General features: G+C 33.5%; 1 pseudogene; it reads right to left on the minus strand.

The window, feature by feature from the left end:
- Positions 1-1,702: 1,702 nt before the first annotated feature.
- On the minus strand, positions 1,703-3,267 carry LOC145665813 (spliceosome RNA helicase DDX39B pseudogene; annotated as a pseudogene).
- Positions 3,268-26,197: the final 22,930 nt, after the last annotated feature.

Genomic DNA, 26,197 nt, shown 5'->3' on the forward strand with positions numbered 1-26,197 from the left:
TGATAATAAGAATATAATTGTGTCTCTCGATTCATTTATATCATAGCCTCTTGCATATCTCTATGCTATTATTATTATTATTTAAATTTATAATTATTTATCTCTTTAAAATCAAACGTACTCTCAAATGATTAATTTGGGTAATAAAATTGTAGCTTAATGCTAGTGTCACTTTTTTTTATTTTGAAATACTACTCAACCTTATGCCTTATTAGTATTAGAGTAATAAATACGTTCACAAAAACATGCCAACAGTCCTATTACGATTATACAGATGTTTAATGACCACTAAAGATACCACAAAATAAATATTTTACTAAGTTAGATTTTACATTCATTGTATTTAAATATTTTCCCATACCCTTTTCAACTTTTTCAGATATAGCTGAATCTCTTCCTGAACATCTTTTCAGTTCTGAAAGTGATTTATGTAAACTTAAAAGGCGCTTCTGGCAAAAAGGAAAATTAAGCTAAATACACATAATACGTTTATCCTGCTCACCTTCCAAAGATTTTTTTACTACTACTGGTACACTCTTATTTCTTAGTAGATCATCTGTTACTCGTACAATTTGAGTCCTTTAGTCACGACTTTTGTTCAGGTCATTCGGATCTAGGTCTTGCCTCTCAGGCCCGGTCTCATCCAGACATGCCCAATGGCCCGGAAGTAGCCCAAATACCTGCTCTACAGCATTTTATAGGATTAATGATGTCCAATATTCGCGCTCGCACATTCCACGTGTTGGATTTCCAGTGTACCACTTCCTCATCTATTATTTCAAAACTAATCTAATTTTAATTTGTCTTCGCATTTTATTGAAAAATAATGAAGTGATTTTGAACACAGACTTCAGAAAAAAGATTTAACACAACACTGTTTGGATTCAGTGGTATATCTTATATTCTATACCACAAGTTTTACGGGCATTCTTGATTAAATTTCAATTATCTCTTAAAAGAGAAGCATGTAGCTTATCTTATCTTTAATTCTCACTAATAACTGTCACTTTAACAATGTGTATCCATATCCCATACATGGAAATATGTTCCTTAATTTGAATTATTTTCGGTTAAAATGTTTCGTTTAGATTAACAGATTTTTTTTTGTTAAATCTTAAAAAACATATATTGGCGAAGTAAAAACCTCACATACCTGGGTAATGACAGGGTATATTTGGGGGTATGAAAGAGTACTGTATATAATGTTTAGAATATTGTTGTTGTTTGGCACCAGTTTAATCTCAAATACAGGGGGGCGGTGGCTCACTGGTAGATCGCTTATCTTTGATGTGTAGGGGTCCCTGGTTCGAACCCGGGTCAAGTAAGTTTGTGGTAAACAACATCGTGTAAGTGGGCTTTCTCTTGGTACTCAGTTTCCTCCCATTTTTTCATTCCATCAAATCTTCCATCATTCACTTGCTTAAATCACCGTTTCCCCTTATTCTAAGATGCATAATTGTGGGACGTTAAACTGAAAGAAAATTTTCAATCTCAAATATGAGACTTTTTTGGTTAAACCTTAAAAAAATATTAGTTCGGTTAAAACTTCATCTAGTTTGGTTGTAAGAGGATACTTAAAGCCAGCTTCAACTACCAGCATGGATGCATTCGTAAATGTAAGTTTTACGCTATCATCTGTACTGCCTTTATCAGCCTTTATTACCAACTAAAAATAAAGAATAAGAGTAGAAACTAATTTTCTGTTAATTCAAAATAAGTTTATTTTTTATTCGTCTTGAGTTATAAGTTAAAATGTAATTTTCTTACACATGGTCAAGTTACTACATAATTAATGCACGAGAAGTATCCAGATGTGTTCTCAATATTACAATGTATAAAATGTGGATTTGGTCGAATTATTATTGTAAAAAGAATGAAATTTTTCCTTAAGAAAGAGATCGAATTCAACAACGAAGAATAATAAAACACTTGAATGTTGTCAAATAACTCAAATTTAGACATTTATGGATAACTTTTGTAATTGTTTGCCGAACACTTGTTAATTAATTTGTGACATCTCTCCAACTGGAAATCTGGAATCCTCCTTTATTTTTTTGAAGACATCAACTTCTGCTTTGCTAGCAACAAATGTAACGACCAGACCCTTTATTACAGAATGTGCAGCGTGTGTTGCTCGATGTAGATAGATGCTAGAGTCAGATGGAACGTCATAATTGATTACTAAATTTACTTGTGGTGTATATAATCCTTGGCTAAACAAGTCAGTTGCCACCATGATGACCTCTTGCATATCTTTAAATTTTCTGTACATAGACAAGCGAGTCTTCTGTGATATTCCTGCATGGATTCGGACAACGGAGAAATCTAGTTCACGTAATATTTTTGATAAAGCTTCACATCTATCATTGGATTTCACAAAGATCATTGCTTGTTGGAAATGGTAATTCTGTAATAGTTCAACAAGTCTATGATTCTTGTGATTTTCCTCCAGGATGACATATTTTTGCTCTACATTTGAGAAGTCAGGCTGCGTTTCTTCGTAAGCGTTGATTTCAATAGGTTGTCTCATAAATTTCTTGCACAGAGAGCGAATTTCATCTGTTAATGTGCTACCACACATAATCACTTGTTTCTCTCTTGGAGTACTACAAAATATGTCCTGAACGTCGTTTCTAAACTCAAGATTCTCCAACATTATTTCACACTCATCAAGAATAAAGAATTCAAGATGGTCTACGTTTAATGCCCCTGATTTTACCAAGTCTCTCATTCGCCCTGGAGTGGCAACAACGATGTGGGGAGTTGCATATTTCAATGTTGCCAGATCTCTTTCTACGGGAAACCCGCCAAAGAATGATGCAATTTTTACACCAGGTATATACTTCGACAATATCTCAAATTCTTCTTTAATTTGTGCTGTTAGTTCTCTCGTGTGACACAGTACCAAAACGTAGAGTTGATTTTTCATTGGCTTCAGCTGTTGTAGTGTAGCCAGAGCATACACAGCTGTTCTCTGGATTCCAGCTTTAATTTGGCACACTAAATCCGCTCCGTTGATTATCTGGGAGATACAGTGTTGCTGGACTGAAGACGGTTGACTAAATCCTGTATCGGCTATAGCATTCACGAGTTGTGGCTTAAGTAAAAAGTGATCGACACGAGGACTTTGTATTAATGAACCAATTCTATCTCTTATTTGTGATTCGTCTTCCATCTTTGATATAAATATTTCAAAAGTAGACGCTTCTTAAATAAATGAAAAGTTTGGAAAAGATCAATGTATAAATAATACTGTTCTGTTCAATATATTCGTTTCTGTGTAACTACTATTCAATAATCCTCAATTGTTATCACCTTATTAAAATAATAACCCATTATTATACATAAGCGGCTAACCACAAATTAAGCTCTTAAGTGAATGAAATTTTATACATACATTCTATAGGCTTGTGCACTGTGCATGATCATGTGTGCATTGCCCTTACCTATGGGTATAACTTTCTATATGCAGAAGACACTTAAGAGTACATTATGCACTCTCTTCCCATTTTCAACGTTCAATTGTAAAGGTCCCGAATGTCATCCTGACAAATGGCGTTAAACGGTTCTTGCACCTGGAAGTGCAGTTAATCAAGATTTGTCGCCGAGATTGCAGACCAATAACGACGCTAAGCGATACAAGAGGTGATTTTTCCTTTCGGTGACAAGGTCTGCTCCCAAACATGTTATATAAGGGCAGGTAATATAAAGCTATTATTTGCGATACAAAAAAGAAATACTACTTATGTATTACATAAATAGTATTTATGTAGTATTAGTTATTTATTTATTATTTATATTATTCATTACCTGTAGTAGGCTATGGTAGCCAATCAATAATCAGGATTTTTTTCGCTGTCTCTTATATTAAATCTGTCACTACCTGCACTGGCGATAATCCTGGGGAGATGAGAGTGACATGTGCCCTCTAATCTTGGAACTGGGGGATACTGTCCCTCCCCAATAATCCGATTTGAAATCTGTTTTTTTTTCTTGGGAAAAATGTGATGATTTGTGTCAGATTGCCACAAAGGAAAGTAAGATGAAATTGATGTCCCACCAGAATAAGCCTCAAATCTGCCCGTTTCCCAATGTTGAAGACAACTCTGCTCCCCTGGGTGTCTTCCTGTAATGCATTAATTCCCGTTCCGTTTAAAGGCCCTCCAAAATTTGTAGAAAGTGTTTTAAATGATCTTATCTTTGGACAGACCGGAAATTCCCGTCTTGCCTAATCTTTCGAGACGAGGAATTCTGTGTAGGGAGAATAGGGAATTTTTCTTTAATAATTGTAACTTGAATAACTATTATCTTAATCTATAAAGTATAACCTAGCTATAATCTTGAATAAACTATAATCTTAAACTATATCTACACTTAATAAACTATGTATAACCTTGAATAAGTATTTCTTCAAGTTTCATCATAAATTTTAGATGTTATTCCACTTTTCTTCTCGGAAAAATGACTAGGATACAGTTCTGTTATTAACAGTGTTATTCATATCTACTTTAGTAAAGATGAATGTGATTCTTTAAAAACATACCTGCAGGGAAATGAAAAATTGATTGACTCAGTTGTAAAAAAGTCGTTTGACATATTAACTAAAACGAACATAATACAAACTTACTTCGGTCTAATATCAAGTCATTTCCGAACAAAATTTTATAGAGTTTCCAGTAGTTCATCCCAGAGACGTAATTAAGCTAGTTGTCGCCCGGGCCAAAAACTTGCCTTAGACCGCCCCTTTTTGCCCCCCCCCCCAAAAAAAACGCTCCCCAACTACACCTGATATTGACATCGCAGTAATTTTCTTATTCCATATTTTTTCTTCAAGTGGTAATACTTGATTTCAAATTTGCAGTATATCATTTAATTTTTAGAACAAGATAAAACACCAAACTAATTAGTATTTTTGATTGCTAAATAATTTGAGAGTAGCAAGTTTGACATATTCTTATAGTCTTATCATAACTGCAAATCATGTTTTCCGAATTATATCTGGATCTGCATATGTGTAGAATGAATCAACAGTTTGTTGCTATAAAATAGAATGTTTAATTATAACAAACAGTCAAGCTGTTGTCTTGAATTTTGCAAATCTCTTAAATCGATGTAAGTTAAATGAAAATACAAAAATCTGGACTAAAATTTAACTTCGCGGGTTCTTTCAGCTGCAAATTCTTTTTCACTATCCTCAAAAGATAGCTTTGAAGTTAGCTTATGCTCTATAGATATAATACTAACGTTGGTGAGTCGCTGTTGTTCTGTTAAGTTTCCAAAATATTTTTTATGATCTTCAGTATGCTAAAAGTCTGTTCCTTACGTTATAATGAAAATAAATATTTGCCCCGTTTTGCGCCCCCTTAATCCGGCGCCCGATGCACAAACCCCGATTGTCCCTCTTACTTACGTCATTGGTTCATATAAGTCTCGCAGTACGTAAAAGGTGGCATATTTCACATCCTCAAGACATGTTCGGCCGTATATTAAACAAACAATGCAACAGAATGCATATGGCGGATCTTTTTAAGAAATAAACCTTTGTCTCTTACATAACACCTTTTTCAACATTACCTGAACAGGTGATTTGTCTTTTATTCATGATTCTATACTATATGCAATATGTCATATATGCTTATATTGTCAATGTAAATATTAAATACCACATATCATCCATATAGCCAACACAATTTAAAACAAGATCTTATCTTACAACGATAACGTTGTATGTTTCATTATCAATCTGTGCCTATCTACTGAAAGGAATCAGAGGCGAATTATGAGAGCAATATGATGTATAAAGAAAAGAAAGAATATTGAGATTTTGAGATATTATTTAGGTAATCAGTAACAAAAATAAGTGTTGATGTTTCTATAGCAACGACATAAATAATTGTACTTACACGTAGACATCTTGATGAGTAAAGAAGAGTGTGTATGAAGGTATAAAATATTTTATTGTATGTGTAGAAAAGTTGATTATGTACGCTTCGCTTGGTCAACTATTAAAAGCCAGATAAGAAAGTGTAAAACACGTTGAGAATTATTTTTGAAGATTAATTTAACGAACCAAGGACCTTACAAAAATTGGTGCCTCACCACGGGAGTTGTATAATTGTCGTTTCGAAGATCAGTAAAAACGGCATTTCAACACGTTACAAAATTGCGAAGTGGAAAAATAATTAGGAGAAATATGGACATGAGTACTGAAAGTAATAACATGACTGGTGAACAGAATGTATATCCCAAATCAACTCCGAGTGACAATTTGGCTGATATCCTAAAAGATTTGGGCCAGCAGATGAAAAATCAGGCTCAGCAAATGAAAAACCAGTACGAGTAAATCAATGATCAAATGCGAAACCAGTCAGAAAAGATGAAAAACCAATCTGAACAAATTCAAGAAAAAATGGACCAGAAATTAACCCAGTTAGCCCAGGACTTTGATGAAAAATTAGTGAAATTAAGCCAACGTAATGAAGACAGATGGGAGCATGTGTGTCATCAGCTGAATCAGATCAACCTCCAGGTGACGGAAAAATTCGAGAAATACGAAGAGAAGATAGAAAAGGTGGTACAAAGAAGTACAGAAATAGAAGAATCCATGGATGTTCTAAAATCAACTATCAACGTCCATGATAATCACATTAAAGTACTGAGAGATGAAGTTAATTTCCTCAAAGAAAAATGTATTCCCGGAACTTCATTCCACGATACCGAAGGCGCGAGTCATCATATAGCCACAGGTTGGGTACCTGATCATCCTCCAAGAACAACATTGGAATTAGAGGGATCATCCAGCGGTGCAGAGAGTAGTGACAGAGAAGAACAAGTGAGACAAATATCCAAGCGCCGACGCATCTCCAGTAGAGGTTTGAAGACATCCACAGGTAATCGGTTACGGTTTAGCGAAGTAAAGTCGCTCACCAAGTTTAGTGGTGTACCAGGAGATATACCTGCCAGGTCATTTCTCGAAAAATTCCAAGATGAATGCGAGCTCATCGGTGTAAATGAGTCTCAATACTTAAAATTATTACCGCATATTTTGTTGCCACCGTGTCTAACGTGGTTTAAGGCTATTAGAGGTAGTATTCATTCGTATTCAGATTTTAAAAATGTTCTTTTGTCAAACTACGAAAACGATTTTATGGTAGCAAATAGAGATGCTGTTTTGAGAACGAACCACTACAATCCTAAGTTACACCGTAGTATTACTGAATTTGTAGTGTCGACATATCATGAACTAAGATCATTAAATCCTAACCATCCTGAATCACGAATTATAGCTTCAATTAGGATCTTATTGCCATTTAGACTACAACAGTTGCTAATGTCAGCTCAGTGCATTAATTTCAATCATTGAATTATGCTCACTCAAAGTTATAAGAGTCAATCTGCAATTCAAAATAACAATAAGATGCAGGATAGAGGTCAGGGAAATTATGCACGTAATCAAACACAATATGCATCTGTACGTAATGTAGATATACAACCTGCAAATGATTCTAATGTTCGTAGCCTGAATAATAGAATGAATAGTTATAATGGTACCGGAAATCAAACACAACCTAACTATAGAAATGGAGCTAGGAATTTCAGAAACAACAGGAATTTCAGTAGGAATAATAGTTATCGCCGATTCTCACAAAACCAATTTGCAGATGGCAGGAATTTCGTAAATAGGAATCAAAGTATGGTAACAATACCTAATTGCTCAAGACGTACTACTGATTGTGGGATACAATGTTCCTTAAATGAACCCTTTGAACGTATAACTTGAATTGACAAAAAGGCGTCCGATGGATTTGTATTAAATTGACCTTTGCTTACGTCTATGGTTAATGTGTTCTTCGTTCAATTTATTATTAAAATGTACGTTGAAAACATATGTAATTATGAAATATTTTGATTATGAGTAAAACTCATTATTTACGGAATATTGACGAAGTTAATTTATGACAGTTAACTGAAAATATTATTGAATTAATTCCTTATTGTTTTGTTGCAATTTCCTTTTTATATCTTTAACTAAGAAAATGTTAATTTGTGTTTCATGATAAGAAATTATCTAAGAGCTTTATTGTAAGAAGCTACAATTGTTTCCGTGCTTTCATTTCATTCGGATTTTATTTGAATATTATGAATATTTGAAAGATCACAATTTTAATGTAAACTTATGAAAGTAATGACAGATATATAAGATAAATGCACCTTATTATATGGAAAAGAATAAGAATAATGAATATCGAATCTCTTAATTTTTCAAAGTTTATTAATGTATTAAATGAGAACCATCAATGCGTTTATATGTTCCAACTTTGTTGACTTCTGATCCTATCAATATTTAATATTATGAAGATCCTTTGTTTGTAAATAGTGTTATTTGTGTATGAAGGAATAGTTAATTTTGTACCCTAGAAGAAAACTACCAGTTAGGTTTAATTTGTGAATAGCCTTACTTATGATAATTTGTAATGCGTCGTTATTAATATTGAGATATATTGACAGATATGAAAATGTGTTATATTATAGTATATTATATATAAATGGAAAAGTAGAATATGTATATTAAAGGTGATATTATATATATGAGGGCTATTCGAAAGATAAATGTTTCATGGTATTTAACCCAGGGTTCTTTCCTTCGTAGTAAAACTATTATGGAAGTCCCGTTCGAGGCGACATCTACAACGATAACGTTGTATGTTTCATTATCAATCTGTGCCTATCTACTGAAAGGAATCAGAGGCGAATTATGTGAGCAATATGATGTATAAAGAAAAGAAAGATATATTGAGATTTTGAGATATTATTTATGTAATCAGTAACAAAAATAAGTGTTGATGTTTCTATAGCAACGACATAAATAATTGTACTTACACGTAGACATCTTGATGAGTAAAGAAGTGTGTGTATAAAGGTATAAAATATTTTATTGTATGTGTAGAAAAGTTGATTATGTACGCTTCGCTTGGTCAACTATTAAAAGCCAGATAAGAAAGTGTAAAACACGTTGAGAATTATTTTTGAAGATTAATTTAACGAACCAAGGACCTTACAATCTTCCCTGTTCTAGATGTAACCCGTATGCAACCGCATCTATGTAATTCATAAAGTCTATTACAGGTGATACCAGCCTTCTTCTCAATGATTTGATTTTCTGTTCAACTCGCCCATATTTAAGCATTGGTTGCTTGGTCTTTCTTCTTACCTCCAACATTAACATAGAAGCTTCATTTTCACTTTGTTCTTGTTGTAAAAGTTGCATGAATGTAAATATATTTGGATTCTTTTGTCAGTTTTCTGTTAATTTAGGGTGTTATCCTCGACAACATTAGTTGTTCTTCCCTCAACATTGTCATAATGGTTCCATATATCTCTCAAAAAGTGCGAAACATTAATTACATAAAACAAATCAAAGCTTGATAAAAGGCATTCAGCAGCGATTGGAGATTTTATTGAGTACAGATCAATAGTCGGTGTTAGCAACGTATTAAATTTATAAGTATTCAGTTTTGCAATCATTACTCACTAGTATGGGGTTAATTTCAGTTCTTTGGTATGAGCAGATTAAAATTTCCTATTAGCATGCTGATCTCTAAAATGAATGGTTATGGAATGAGAATAATGATTACGCTTACCGTACTCCATTAAAGACACTATGTACCATTTCCTATCCAAAAACTTATGATCTCACAATTGTAGAACACGTTAAGCAGTAAGGTGATGCCGAAAAAGGAGTTGTGATGTAGACGACTAAGACTCTTTCTTAAAGGCCGCCTTACTCATCCTCTTACATTGTTTGTTTAATATATGGCCAGACATATCTTGAGGATGTGGACTGTGGCACGTTTCACGTACTGCGAGCCTTAACACGTTGGAGATGAACAATTGGAAAACTAAATAAAATTGTGTTGTGAAATGACTTTATATTAGGCTGTAGTAAGTTTGTTTTATGTTCATTTCAGTTACAATTCAAACGGTTTTCTTGCATCTGAGTCATCATTTTTTCATTTCCCTGCAGGTATTTTTAAAAAATTACATTTATATTTACTTAAGTAGATGTGAATAACATTGCTAATAACAGACTGTCCTAGCTATTTTTCCGAGAAGAATAAGTAGAATAACATCTAAAATTTATTATGAAACTCGAAGATGTTATTCTTCTTACAGAATCTGTTACAAAATTACTAAACAGATTATTACGAAAGCAGGACAAAATCCAAGAGGATGAAACTCAAGGAACATTCTGACAAAACGGACAACATTCAATTGACAGAATCGTAGGCGCAGTCTAATAAAAGGTTGATTATTGTTTTCTTCAACTGTCATGCATTTAAAGTGTTATCTGTAATTCCTCATTTTACTGAAATAACATTGTCTTAATACTGAAAACCCAATAAAGCACGTAAGACTGTTATATTAAGTATATTATTCACATTTTGATCTTTGCTAAAAAGGAAAAAAAGTCTTAATCAGTATTTCAGAATTAAAATAAATAAATATTAATACAACACAAAAAAGTCTTTTATATGCTACAACATAATGATGAAAATTTTTAAAGAAATCAAATAACATCACAATTACATTTAGTAATTAAAAACACGCTAGGAATTAAGTATTTCAGTGCTGCATTTCCCTAAAAGAACCGTCCCCTCATAAAATTCCCTGTATCCAAAGATTAGGCAGAACGGAAATTAGGCAGAACGGGAATTTCTGTTTTGCCTAAAGATAAAATCATTGAAAACATTTTCTACAAAGTGCTGGAGGGCCTTTAGACAGAATGAGAACTAGGCAGAACGGAAATGAATCGTTCCCCTGATACTCTACAGCATTGTTTTTCAACTTCAGTAAATATTTTGAACATTGCTTTAAAAAAGAAGATTATGGAAACAGTCTTACCCGTCGCCCCCAATGTTGAAGACAGATTTGCGCCGCTGATTACCTGTGTATTCATAGCGTCTGATGAAGCCAATGTGGATAGTTTGCGGAACTGTTACTCGTTAAAAGTTTTACGATAAATGTATTGTTTTAGTCAGCGAGTACTTTAAATCAGATTTAAGTCCGTTAAAAGCAAAGCTTTTACAATAGATAATATTACACAAACGGTAATAGATAGTAAGACACGGTTTTCCAGAACTAATTCAGTATCTCAAGAATATAATCAATTTCCACTCTTATTAGATTTCCAACCTATACAATGCATTAGTATCGGAAAGCTTACATAACGGCTATGTCCATCTGTCTGTTGACAGTTATCCGAGCAAAAACGGAAAGAGATAGGGACAAGCGGGTTTTTGAAGATGATGCAGTGTTCCAAAAATGAATGGTTATGGAATGAGAATAATGATTACGCTTACCCCACTCCATTAAAGACACTATCCACTATTTCCTATCTCTTCCGTCAGCCCTCTACTCAAACCGGAAATGGTTCAAGTTAGCCATTTTCTGTTTCAATTTTCATTGCCATAGATCAAACCATTTCGTTGCCAGAGATCAACCGCCATAGCGAGAGGCGGTTTCCTGCAAACGATTCAGTGTCTCAAGACAACTTATCATGACATCCGCAATATTCTGCCAAAACCGGAAATGGATCATATTTATTATTTCTTCCGGTTTCAATACTGATTTACATAAAGCGAAAACGGTAAGAGATGTCGAAAAACGCAGTTTTAGAATACGAATTTTAGAACACACGCAAATCTAATTTGCTGACCCTCTATTCAATCCGGAAGTGATAGAAATTTATCACTTCCGGTTACGTCGTTGATCACCAAGGAGCAGTGGTAATAGCTACCAATAAACTGGCTTTTTAATAGAATATATTCAGTATCATAAGAATAGATACCGTGTCCACTCTTAGCTTTTACTAAAACCGGAAGTGGTAGGAATTCACTACCACTTCCGTGTTCTATAGAGCATAGAGCAAAATTGGAAAATGAAGCGAGATATGGCTTTTTGTAATGGATTCAGAGTCCAAATACTTAAGTAACGTCTTAACCGTTATCGTATATCCAACCCGGGATTGACGGAATCGAACCACTTTAGGTTTTAAAACTGATTACTATAGTGCAGTGTTTCTCAAAGTGGAGTCGTGGGCCGAGTTTTGGTGGGTCGCGAGAAGTTTTTTTTTTTCTTTTTAATCATGAAAATTTTATTTTGATACATAACATATGTTGTGAAGTATTCCAGAAAATAAAAATTGGAAGTGTTTGTTAATGAGGTGAAGAGTAAGTAGTTACTCAGAGCCCTGCCCTGTTGTAAAGTCAGTAGAGACCCTAGTTAGGATGGAAAGAGAGAGAGTAAGTGAAAACCTATCACAGGATAGGGCATTACGTCGGGAGTAGTGTTAACTCTGTGTTACCTTTCTATGGAAACACTTCAACATCCTTTGCGCATGCGTACAATTTCATATGATACAGTTACTGAGAAAGAAAATTACATTACACTTGCGCGATCGTCACCGACCGATATTCTCGTACGGACAACGCCACTATATTCATAAATTTACATTACAATTTAGTTTGAAAGTGAGATATTTACGATAGACTTTAAAAAAACCGAACTAAATTTTGATCTATTAAAATTTAAGCATCGAGCTCTATTTTGTAACATTCGTGGTCGCTCGGAGTGTTTATAACATCCCTAAATAAATTACATGTTAATCACTCATATGAACTGTAATTGAACGAACTGGAATTAGATATGATTTACAAAATTTAATTCCTTTGAAATACACCACCATTACGTAGAATGTCAATATGTATTTAAATAAAATTACGTGGGCCACAAAATACTTTTTATTATTTAATGTGGATCGCAGTAAAAACAGGTTTGTTATAGTGCAAAAACGGTCATATATAGCGAGACGCGGTTTACTGGAATCAACTCAGAGTCACAAGAGAATTAACTTCCACCCTTATTTCTCCACTAAAACTGAAAACTTCCACTTCCAGGTGCAATAACAATCACCATAGAGCAAACACATCGCAATAGCGAGAAGCATGAATTCCGTATCTTAAGAATAAATTCTATCTCCAAGTTTCATCCTTTGGTAAAAATTTACTGGCACTTCCGGTTTCAATAGTTATCGTCATAAAGCAAAACCGGTAAGAGATAGCGAGCTTTAAGCTTTCTGATACGAATTGAGCATCGTAAGGTAATCATCTTGGATCTTTATCTCTCTTTATATACCGAAAGTGGCGAGAAACTACCGTTGACATTGATCCTCATACTGAAAAAAGCAATAGCCAGTTTCTTTTTATTATTATTATTTAGTGCCGCAAAAGTAGTTTCCATCTCTTGACTTGATTACACTATTCAAACCGGAAGTGAAATAAACTTACTACTACTTCTAGTTACAACCTTGATGCTCACTAGGCCGCGACAAACTTTTTTTTTTAAGATATAAATTCCTAATCCCAAGAAAATATTTCAAATCTTGCCCGCTGGTCTAGTGGCTAGCGCATGTTCCTTTGATGCATATGGTCTCGGGCTCGATTTCCGATGGGAAAACATTGAACGTAGGAAGGCAATTCGAAAAAACTATGGTCATCAATGACATACTCGCAGATACAGAACTTTTATTAGTACAACATTACATTACTTTTTAACATATTCAAATTGAGGCACTTATCATAACGTTTTACAAGGTTCGAAATTCCTTCTGTAAAAATTCTTCCAGACTGGGAATGAAGCTACTTGTTACCACCATTGTGAGAAACGCATTCTCATTGTCGAAGTGGTTGCGATGCAAGCCACTGTTTCAAGTGCGTCAATTTGAATAGGTGGTAGTCGCTCGGCGCCAAATCTGGGCTATACGGTAACTACAGATGGGCGCCCACTTTTTGTCGTATCGTGCACGTCAGTTCGTCTATCTTTAAACATGCAGCACCATTCACATACGATATCTTCACTCATCACGTTTGGTCCATAAATATCACATAGTTCGCGATGAATCGCAGCTGCCAAAAGTTTTTTTTGCACTCAGCAATCGTATTACCGCACGCACTTTACATTTGATGGATTTTTCTATTCGAGCGTTCATTCGCAATTGTTATAGCGGACGAGTGAACTGCAACACAACCTTCTCCTTCCATTGCTCACTGTCTACTGAACTACTCACACAATGCTACAAAACTCACTTCGCTCTCATCGGCCATTTCTCGCATATGCGCAAACGGAGGTTTTTTTTTTTTTCGAATTACCCTCGTATTACTGTGGTTTGGATTCCACTTTAAACTGTAGGTCCACGTCTCGTATAGTCTTGGTATTGAAAAGGGAAACAAAACTTCAGCAAACAACCAAACGAAAAGGATTTCATCTCAGTTATATTCTCCTATTGAAATTAGAAATAATAAAAAAAATAACACGAAAACGAAAACCCACTTGCTTAAAATTTGAATTTGTGTTTGATGAGGTCATTATAGCCAGATACTTAGTTGTCTGCCCTACTGTATATGAAAGATCTTTAAAACAAATAAACCATTCAATAGTATTTTGTTAGTATTAAATATAACATATTCAATTAGTAAAAATAACTCATTTACTCGGTTAAAATAATAGGGTAAGACAAATGTGTAACCAAGTAGACGGTTAATATACCTTATCCAATTAGTTAGAATAACCTATTAGCTCGGTTAATGTAATAGGGTACAACAAATATATAACCAGGTAGATCGGTTAGTTTACTCTGTTCAATTAGTTGACATAACCCATTTACTCGGTTAATGTAATAGGTTAATATATGTGTTTTTATGCCATATAAAGTGCTCTTCCACTACCTTCGTTTGTGTGTATGCTCACCGCCTCCTCCTTACGGATGCACTTCGCACAGCTCCACGGGCCTCCCTGCTGTGCTGCTACCCTGACTCAGATAGCATTCGTGCTCTTAGTAGTCACCTAAGATAAGTTGGTTCGTGTTTTACACTAGTTGTTATGCCATATGTCCATATACTATATTTACACTCAGTCCTCCTAAAGTCAATCTACGCCTATTAATGTTACTCCTTCCTTAAGAAGCATTTTTTAAGGTAGTGGTTTGCAACGGGGGCGATCACTAACCCCGTTTGCCGGTGTATTATCAATCTATTTTTAGTTATTTGCACATGCTCCAAGAAAATAACACACTAAAAATAGGTAAAATTATACCACCAGATTTGAGATGTAAAACATTTGTCAAACAAGACCTATATAGCCTAGTGAATATAGTAGGCCTACCAGAATACTTAAGAAACGCAATACTTGTGTTGGCACTAAGCATTATGAGAAATTGTCCACGTTTCTCTAAGATAATTAACTTCACTCTGTTATTTAGGCTTAAAAGTTATTTACAAAGGACGAACTTAAGTTCATGCAACAATTAACCCTTTAGTGGGCAGTGTTTTCTGAAGCAACATGGCATTCTATTGCATTATCTGCACGAATTATAACTTCAGTGATCATTTAATTGGCATTATTGCTTTCATACAGGGGAGGATCAAATGAAAACCTTAAACGTGCAATAAATGTTAGAATGCAACAATGAAAAGGAAATCTTACCTCTTATTTTTCAACGTAGCTTCGTTGACGTTCAATGCAAGTATTCCATCGTTTCGGGAGTGCATGGATACTTCGGTGGAAGAATTCTTTTGATCGAGATTGTAGCCAATCGTGCATTGCATTTTTCACCTCTTTATCACTATTGAAATGTTTGCCGCCCATCGCTTCTTTGAGTGGCCCAAACAAATGAAAGTCACTGGAGGCAAGATCTGGTGAATAGAGTGGATGATTGAGACACTCAAATTTGATGGCATCAATAGTCTCAACGGTCAAACGGGCAGTATGCGATCGGGTGTTGTCATGCTGTAAAAGTCCTCGCCGTTCACGCCTGATTGCAGGGCGAAGTTGATTTTTCAGTATATTTGAATACGATGCACTGGTTACTGTCACTCCTTTTTCCGTGTACTGTTCCAAAATTATTCCATTAGAATCCCAGAAGAGAGTGAGCATAACCTTTCCTGCTGATGGTTGAGTGCGGATTTTTGTTTGTTTGTTTGTTTGTTTCGGCAAAGAGCTATGCCGATATTCCTTGCTCGCTTTCTTGGTTTCTGGTTGATGACAGTGAACCCAGGTCTCATCGCCTGTAACAACTCTGTGCAGAAATGCATCACCCTCGGTGTTGAAATGATGCAAAAGTTCTTCACAGGCGTCGACGCGACGATCTTTCAATTCAGCAGTCAACTGACATGGAACCCATCTTGCAGATACCTTATTGAAATGCAGAACATTATGCACAATGTGTTGATCTGAACCAAAGCTAATCATCATTATTGTTGCGATTTCTTTCAGGGTAATACGCCTGTTGTCCTTTACAAGCTGTTCCACTACCGCAATGTTGTCGTCGGTTACTACGCGGTGAGCCTGTCCCGGTCAAGGAGCATCCTCCACAGATGTTACACCACTTTTATACTTCCTACACCACTCGTATACTTGCTGCAGGGACAAACACGAATCACTATACTTTGCTGCCATCCTGCGATGAATTTCAATTGGTTTCACACCTTCACTACTCAAAAACCGGATCACCGAACGCTATTCTAATGCGGTGCATGTGGACAGTGGGGCGGTCATCTTGAAACTGCTCCTGTGCTGTCTTTTGTTTGACTAGACTCTTCTGCCACCTACTGAAGAAAGAGAATACTGTTAGAAACAATATTGCCAACTTTCAAAGCAATAGCACAACATTTGAAATGTATAATAAACTTTTAAGGTTTTCATTTGATCCTCCCTCGTACAATATTCATATACATGATTTGCCTGTCACTTCTTTAGACACTTCTAATATTCGTCAACAGGGGACAGTAAAAATTTAGTATTGTAGAAGCTTTATCTTCTATGTTCCGAGATTTTTATTTTTTTTTTTTTATTTGTGGTTTCTTGCTGTGTAGGAAAATATATTTCAACGAAACTGTTGGTAATTACTGAGAGTATTCTTAAGATATTTGACCATAATAGGGCAATGCTGCTCAGTAGCTACACATAAGGCCTATTTTATGGAAACGTTGCTTTGAACGGAAACGTTACGTATTTTGTAACCAAAGTACAAAAATACTATAAAAATTACGAAATTACGAACAGGAAGACATGGTTCAACCATAAAAGCAAATTAAATATGTTAATGATAATGCTATCAATGCTTGCCCATTAAAGGGTTAAATACTCATGTGTACTGACCTACAAATAATAATATATAGTCTTATAATTTCCATGCTAATAAACTTCTCACTTCATCGTATTTGTTCACTGCTTCATTGTTCTCAATTTGTTTTTCTTTCGATGGTCCTGGGAAATATCCGTAGCTTTCTTGAGTCATCTTGAACTTAAGTTTATTCGTTGATTTGTTAAAATAACAAAAACGCAGTGTTACCTGTAAACAAGTTCTGGAAGGTTAAATTTACCTTTGTGAAAATCAGTTGATAACAACAGAGTGTTTTAAGTTAAATTAACCTTCTTGAATTAGTTACCTTCTTCTAACCTACTCTATAGGTTAATAACAACCAAACACTGTATTGTTTCTATGCATTTTCCAGTAACCTTATTCAATTGATTATCGTTGGTCATCTCGTAAAATTATTCTTTCTTGTCTCAGAAGAGTTCTTACAAATTATTAACTGGTTCTAGCAGCGAAATTGTTCATTAACCTCGAGTAGGTTACCGCTTATTTTTCTCAATGTAAAAAGGAAGTAATATAAATTTACTAACACTTATAATTTAAAAATTGAGAAAATGTTACGTTATAAAATCCCCGTCACGTGATGCACACGTGACACTCTTACTTGGTGTTTAATGTATAAAAGGAGGAAGAAGCACTATTTTTATTCAATCTTTGTTCGTTACAAATAGTATTATTCTCTTTCTTCTCAACTAGTAATGAATAAAACAATTGAAGACTACAGGGGAAAAGGAGGAAAATCAAGAAATGGTCGAAAATGAGCTAACAGCAGAATTATGTAGCCTGAGAGGTGTAGTTTGCATGGTCAAAATCTCACAGTAAGAAGGTTAGTCAGTAAGAAATTTAATCTTAAAGAGTAAGCTTACAGGGAAAGAAGTAAATAAGTCAGTGTAAAACAGGGCAGTTGTGTAAAGTTATAAAATAAACTGACTTATCTCCTTTTCTCCCCATAGTCTTCAATTATAAACTATTGTGTTATTATCCTATCTATATTCATTGTGGTGTTTCAATTCTCGTTTCAAAGTTTAAAATAAAATAATGAAATGTTGGTTTATTACCGAATCTATATTCATTTCAGGTATTATTAGTGCTATTACTGGTCTTTTACTTTTTCAATTTTTAAAGTAATAAAATGTATTGCACTATCAAAATATATGTTCTTTTCAAATAGTATTATTCTGTTCAGTGGTATAAGTAAGGATGGATTTCGGAGTTTGAACGCCTTCTCCCCCCCTTGAGCAAGGTATTATGAAAATATAAACATTTATCATATTAACATATATACACAGACTCTTGAAATTATACGAACTTGGGAGTCTGAACCCTCGTTGACGAACTTCTGCGTACACTTTTGATTGTGTTTCTCTTCCCACTATTAACTGTTTTCTGCTTTGAACGAAATTCTGAAGCGCAGATCAAGCTTAAAGTTGACCTCAAAGTATCTTTAAAGCTTTTCGATTTTTCTTCAAAATCATCAATCAATAGCCAACAACAAACGTGTATCAAAGATTGGTTTTGCTTTTCAATCTAAATTTATTAGTGAAGGGACCAGGGTACATTTGGCCCCATCCCAACTTTATTCTGCAACGTTCCCTTTATGATTTTCGAAATATTTTTTTCTTCAAAGCTATCAGTAGCAAACAAAAACAAATGATTGAGTTTGGTTTTAAATCGAAATTTGAAACTTGAAAGACCAATGTGAAGTAGGTCCATCCAACTTTATTTTATAAATAACTCTTAGTATTTTTCGAAAGAAAATATTTTCTCTTCAAATCAACTAATAAGAAACGAAAAACATACGACTGGCTTGAGTTTTGAATTGAAATTTAAAAGTAGAATAAACAGTGTGAAGTTCGCTAACAAATGTATACAGTAAATATCTCTTTTTGTTTTTCGAAATAAGTGATTTTTTCTTCCAAACCACCAAAACAAAACACGTTCATCAACTTTATTTCTAAATATATCATTATGATTTTCGAAATAAACTAGTTTTTTTGAAAATAATCAACAACAAACCCATGTCAAACGATTGGTTTTGATTTTGAATCGAAATTTGTAAGTAAAGGGACGAGAGTAAATTTAGCCATATCCGAAATTTATTTTTTAAATCTATCTTTCTATTTTTCGAAACATTTTTTTTCTTCAGAACAATCCATAACAAAGAAGAAAACAAATGATTAGCTTTGGTTTTGAATCGAAGTTTGAAAGTGGGGCCGGTGTGATTATCTGATGTCATTAAGTACGTGAAATCATGGTAATTACGTATTACTGTTTGATAAGGAAATTCTAATTTTATCTCCTTTTAATGATTTATATTTGTTTTCTTTTCTTTCTTTCAGATACTTTCATATGCAATGTTTTGCAGAGTTAATTATGATACGTCGTGTTTCAGAGATAAATAAGTACGTTTATGATGATCATGTATATAGATACACATGTAACGTTAACTCTATATACTAACATTAGTATTAGCTCGATATACTTATATTATACTTTTGTACTCATTAATTGTCTCTACGTATTAATTATTTCTGTTATTTACTTTATTCCATCATAACTATTTCCGTTTCTTCTTTTCTATAACCTATCATCATCAACTACTAACGTCTCTTTGAAACAACGTGGAATAGTAACGCTGAAATATCTATCGAATTTGAATATAATTGCTAACATTCAATTACCATGTTTCATTCAAATCACATATTACATGTAAATTGATGTATAGATGTTAGGCTGCCAATAGAGAAATGCTGAGCTTACGTTGAAAGAATAACATAAGAAATATTGTGATCTTAATGCAAGAAAAATAATATTGATTGGCTTTAATATAATATCGATTTTAATGAATTTTGAGCTCAAGTTAAGTACATGAAAGTTTCATTAGGTAAATGAAAAATTGGAGGAGAAAGGTTCTCCTATAAGCTTAGCTGTAATCTACTCTTCCATGCTTATGCTTTCAACGTTACGAACATAAGATTATAACGCTGCTATTTTAGTAGGATTATATACTACTTTCACTTGAAAACTCCAATCCAAATCCATCTCGGATTCTCTTCCATGTTCAAAAGTAAACTTCAGATGAGATTAACGATATTTAGTTAAACGTTCGTAGAAAAATGACAAACTGGTAATTATTTTGTATTATCCTATTCTATAAACACCTATAAAAGGAGTCTTATGTAGCGGATAAAAAAATATGTCGATAGCCAATTTTTGTAAATTATATCACAGTCAATTTTATTAATTTGGAGAAGAGCTTTTATAGTCATTGCACAAACCGCAACCAAGATGACACGAACATAAGTGCGACATTCTCTGTATTATATTGGTATGATTTAACACTTGTATTACTACAAAAAGGAATTTAAGATTGATGTCAAATTGTTTTACTTAAAAAGCATAGTATCAAAATTATATCAAACATAAAAGATATATAATAAAAATGTTTTATACTTAAAAACTTTTATTAAAGGTAAGTAACACAAACTGATACTTAGTGGTTGGTCATCTTCACAGAATTCCGCCATTTTGTATTAAATCAAAATCTTCATTTTAGTATATATATTTGTGTGTGTGTGTGTGTTGTGTTGTGTTTCTGTTAATTTCTTTCTTTTCTTGCTGATTAAAATTTAATACAGATACAACGTACTTGCCGTCTGTATAGATTCGAAACTGTTTCCGGACAAATTTAATGAACATAACATAATCATTGAAATAGATACAAACACAATAAACGCAAGACACGTAAAAAAATATCAAATACTAGACGAAATGTGATGGCGACGGTGAATAACAGGGCATTACACGTTTGAAATTAAGAAAAACTTGGAATATTTTATTATCATAAAACAACGAAGCAATAATGATATTAAGAAAACAGTGAAACAAACTCTTACTTGTAACAATATTTTAATTGTTAATATTTAAATATAAACTTATAAGAATTAAAAATTAAAATAATGTCACAATAATTACAATAGTTCCTGGAGTTAGTATAACTCTGAATATAAACACTTTTGGTGCGTTTGAAGTGTCAGTCAAAATAAATAAATAAACATAAACGAAATATTAAAAGTCTTATTTGTTGAATTATAAACATCTCCGTGAAAACTACATGAAATATATGATCGTGTCACCTGTAAGAAGTTACCTCCTCCGCTTTCAAATTTCGACTCGAAAACAAGATCGATCGTTTGTTTTTCGTTTGTTACTATTTTTTTTGGGCAGAATCTATTTGTTTCGAAAAACATAAAGAGATATATAGAAAATAAAGTGGGAATTACTTCACACTGCTCCCACTTTCAATCTCGATCCAAAATCCTTTACACTGTCCCCACTTTCCAATTTAAATTCGAAATCAAAAGAAATTGTTTGTTTTTCGATTGTTTTGAAGAAAAAATAGTTTGTTTCGAAAAACTTCAGGAGATATTTACAAACTAAAGTTCGGTGAAGCTAACTTCATGCTGGTCTCTCAAATTTCAATTTCGATTCAAAATCCAAGCTAATCGTTCGTTTTTTGTTGTTGCCGATAGATTTAAAGGAAAGAAACTTGTTTCGAAAGTCATAAAGGAATATTTACAAAGTAAATTTGAGATGGGGCTAAATTTACCCTCAAAGATTGAACAAACATTGAATTAAAAAAAGTGGTTCATTCTCTTTTTATACATTAAATAAGTAAGTGACGGAAATTTTATGGTGTGATATTTCCTCAGCTATTGAAATCATAAGTGTTAGTCGATTTATATCACTTTCGGTTTTAGTATAGATATTAAAGTGGAGATAGAATACATTGTTGGAATGCTTGATTGATTGCAGAAAGCCACTTCTTGCTATATACTATCGTTTTCACTCTATGACAATCAAAGTTGAAACCGGACCCTCATAGTTTTTGCTGTATGTAGAGCAATATTGAGACATGCAGTTGTAGAGGATTTCTACCAGTTCCGGTTTTAATAGATACTTCACGATGAAATCATATATGTTCTTGAGACGTTCAATTTATTGCAGGTAATTGCTTCTATTTATTACTCTATAGCGATCAACGTTAAATCCTCAAGTAGTTGTTTTCCACCAAATTGGGTTTAGTATATAGATTATAGTGAAGAAGAATATATTTTTGGAACGTTTAATAGATTACAGAAAACTGCTTCTCACCATCTATGTATTACAGTTTTCATTCTATTGCAATCAATGTTAAAACAAGAAGTGATTGATTTCTATCACTTCCGGTTTAAACAGAGGACTGAGACAGAATTTGGTAATTATGTTTAGAATGCTTAATCGATTCCAAAAACTGCTACTCGCTACCTGTTATCATTTTTGCTCCATGTATATCTATTTTGAAACCGGAAGTTGTTGCGGAATTCAAACATATTACGTCTCTATTCTTAACTCTCTATTAAAATCCAAAGTGTTTAAATTCCGCAACAACTCCCAGTTTCAAATTTGAAATTTGAAAATAATCAGTCCAAAGTTTGCCCACTTAATTTTAGTTTGTAAATCACTTAATATATTTCGATAAAGCTATTTTCTCTTGAAACCAATCAATAAGAAATGAAAAACAAATGATTGGCTTGAGTTTTGAATCGAAATTTAAAAGTAGAATAAGCAGTGTGAAGTTGGCCACCAAATGTATATTGTAAATACATCCTTTTTTTCGAAACAAGTGACTTTTTTCTTCAAAACAAACCATTTCATCAACTTTATTTTGTAAATATGTCTTTATATTTTTCAAAACAAAAATACATTTCTTTCAAAATAATTAACAACAAACCCATATCAAACGATCAATTTTGGTCTTGTATCGAAATTTGTAAGTAAAGGGACTAGGGTGAATTTGACCATATCCAAAATTTAATTTTTAAATCTCTCTTTCTATTTTTCAAAACAAACAATTTTCTCTTCGAAACAATTCATAACAAAGGAAAAAACAAACGATTTGCTTCTGTTTTCAATCGAAATTTGAAAGTGGGGCCGGTATTAAGTTCCATCACTCATTTCTTTTGCAAATACTCTTTACGGTTTTCGAAATAAACTATTTTTTCTTCAAAATAATCAACAACAAAGATATATCAAACAACGATTTTGGTTTTCCGTCGAAATTTATAAGTGGCGGAACCAGGGTAAATTTGGCCTCATCCGAAATTTATTTTGCAAAAATCACTTTATGATTTTCGAAACATTTTTTCTTCAAAACGATGAATAATAAACAAAAAATAAACGAATGGCTAAAATTTTGAATCGAAATTTGAAAGTATGTGTGTGGTTGTAGGGGGCAGTGAAATTGTAAATATCTATTTATAATATACGAAACAAATTATTTATTTTCAAAAGAATCGATAACAAGGGAAAAACAAACAATTGGCTTGGATTTTCAATCAAAATTGAAGTTTGAGAGACTAGGGTGAAGTTAGCCCAACTTTAGTTTGGAAATATCTACACTCCAAACTACACCCCAACTTTAGTTTGGAAATATTCGAAACAAACGATATTTTCTTCAAAACACTCAATAACAAACGATTAGCTTCGGTTTCGAATCAAAATTTGAAAGTGAGGGGGTGCAACTGTGAAGTTGGCTCCATTCTAACTTTATTTTGTAAATATGACCGTTTGTTAACCGATTTTTCCTTGAAAAGAATCAATAACAAACTATCCATTTTCATTTGGGGTCGAAATTAGATAATCCAGGAAATGCAACTTCAGAGACGTGATCGTATCTTCTCCAAAGTTTTTGTCGAGTAGCGCCATTTTTTAAAGCAATATTTCCTCGTAACATAAATGTAATTTTATCTTGATAATCAATAAACTTATGAAAGTTGCCGGAAGATTTGTAGGAAACCAGAACATTTGTGGCAGTCATTTTAAGCTTAAGGGCCTGCATCTGTCATCGTGATTTGTCTCACACAATGTTCAATACTAACGAGATTGTTGTGTTGGTGTCATCCGGATGTAATTACCTCAAGGGAATAGGTTGTTTTCTGCTTCTTTTTCCTTCCCTTTTTTCTTAATCTTCAGTAGTAATTCAAGTGTGACAGGACATCAAGTAAGAGAGAGAGAGAGAAAAAGAAGACACTTTTCTCATAATGCTTTTAGCTAAGCAAGAGTGGTGAAAACAGAGTCTTTTCTAAGTTCACATGTTTTGCTTCGTAACGCTACGATACTTCTGTTTTTATCATCTTACACTTTTGAGGATTTTCTTTTATATTTTTATTTACTCTTTTTGTTGGTAGATGTCGTCACTCAGGTCAATAAATCAGTTTTCCAAGCCCTTTAGGCTAGAGAGAGAGCGATAAAATCGTATTATAAAATCATTGAAAGTAGAACATATAGTAAATTCTCTTACGGAGAAAGAGACAATATTTAGATTTAAAGTATTCCTTTTACCTTTATTAACAAAGTTGTTTTTCCTTCTCCAAACATGCGTCTTTTGGAAAACGATACAGATCAAAAATAACAATAACAACGATATTTTTCCAAAAGACTTCTTCTTCTTCTTCTTTTTTTTTTTTTTTTTACAACAAAAGGCCCTCCATTCCCCTTTTACTGTCTACTAATCCCGTTCAGAAAATATAGTGTGGTAGAAATAAGAGTGGAAAAGTAACGGATCCAAGATTTTCTGACGGAGAGTGCACCAGTAACTACAAAAATAACCAATCACACTATACCACTACAGCTCTTCAAAATGACATGTGACTATTCTTTAGCCCTGACAACGCTAATGCATAGAATGGAGGGGGTATTTTAAAGAGGGTTGCAAGTGACATGCAGGGAAAGAATTGTTCTCTCCTCCTGGCTTCCATTTTTTCCCCTACTTGAGAAATGTTATATTGTTTTGCTTGATGAATCCTTTTTCTACATCCTTCAGAAAATCGACCTAAACTATTGCTTTTACAACACTTTTGTTTTCTCTTAAGCCTTAAACGGAAAGAGAACGACTGAAAAGTTTGAAAAGTGTTGCTATTTTCATTGATAGCTTCTCATTTTACAAAGAAGAGGGGTGCAAGTGCACCAGTGCACCCAATCTAAATCAGGCTCTGGAGTGGAGCATAACATAAGGTTTTTTTCTTTCCTTTTTTTTACATACTAAAATGTTCTGCTTGAGATTCCGTGGGATGCCGACCTGCCAACCTTAAGCAATTCTCCAAATGGCCTCTTTAACATATCCGCGCCTGAATTTGTAACGTAATATTTAAACGAGCATCACTTTGCATAGAATAGGGATTTTTAAAAAAGCCAGTTTTTTGCCAAATTAAAGACAATTATTTGGAGAATATATCTATGGATATTTATTACGATATTACAATTTTTTATTTCAAAAATACAGTTAACAAAACCTAAAGAAAAGTGTTTTTAATTGTTAATCCAACGTTGAGTGTAAACTGACACTACTGTGTTAGATCATTTTCACGGTGTATATAAATGTCACTTAGTCCAAGTGTTTCATAACATTTAGGATAACTACAATTAGCACGGGAGAAACTTAGTAAGGTAGGTGCAGGTAAGTACTCCCTGTTAAGGGTGTCGGATTTTTAAAGGTCTTAATTTTCATGAAACACAAAGAACAACACAGATGCGTTGAAGAGTAGCCTTTTCCGCATGTAGAAAAAATGTGGCAATGATGCAACTCATACCTATTTTGTACCCAGGGAAAAAAAAGTGTTACAAAGTGGCGTGTTTACCAACACTTACAGGTAATTACGCCAAGTCTAGAATACTACTAGAAACCTACAATAAATCTTGCAACTGCTTACATCGTCTGTATTGAACGAACTCAAATATTACTACACAACATTGCTGAAGCAAAAAATAGAATAACCAAAGTGCAAGATGAAGATAAAAAGATAAAATGTAAAACTGATAATCTGCAAAATTGAAGTTCCAAACTGAAAAGTTTTACTCCATAAAAAGATAAACAAACAGTGTCACTGTATTGTGACTTTAAAAAAAACTACATCGAAATTACATGGAACATGTGGGACAAATGAG

The sequence above is a fragment of the Thermobia domestica genome, chromosome 12, assembly GCF_964235325.1.
Source record: "Thermobia domestica chromosome 12, izTheDome1.hap1.1, whole genome shotgun sequence".
NCBI classification, from domain to species: Eukaryota; Metazoa; Arthropoda; class Insecta; order Zygentoma; family Lepismatidae; genus Thermobia; species Thermobia domestica.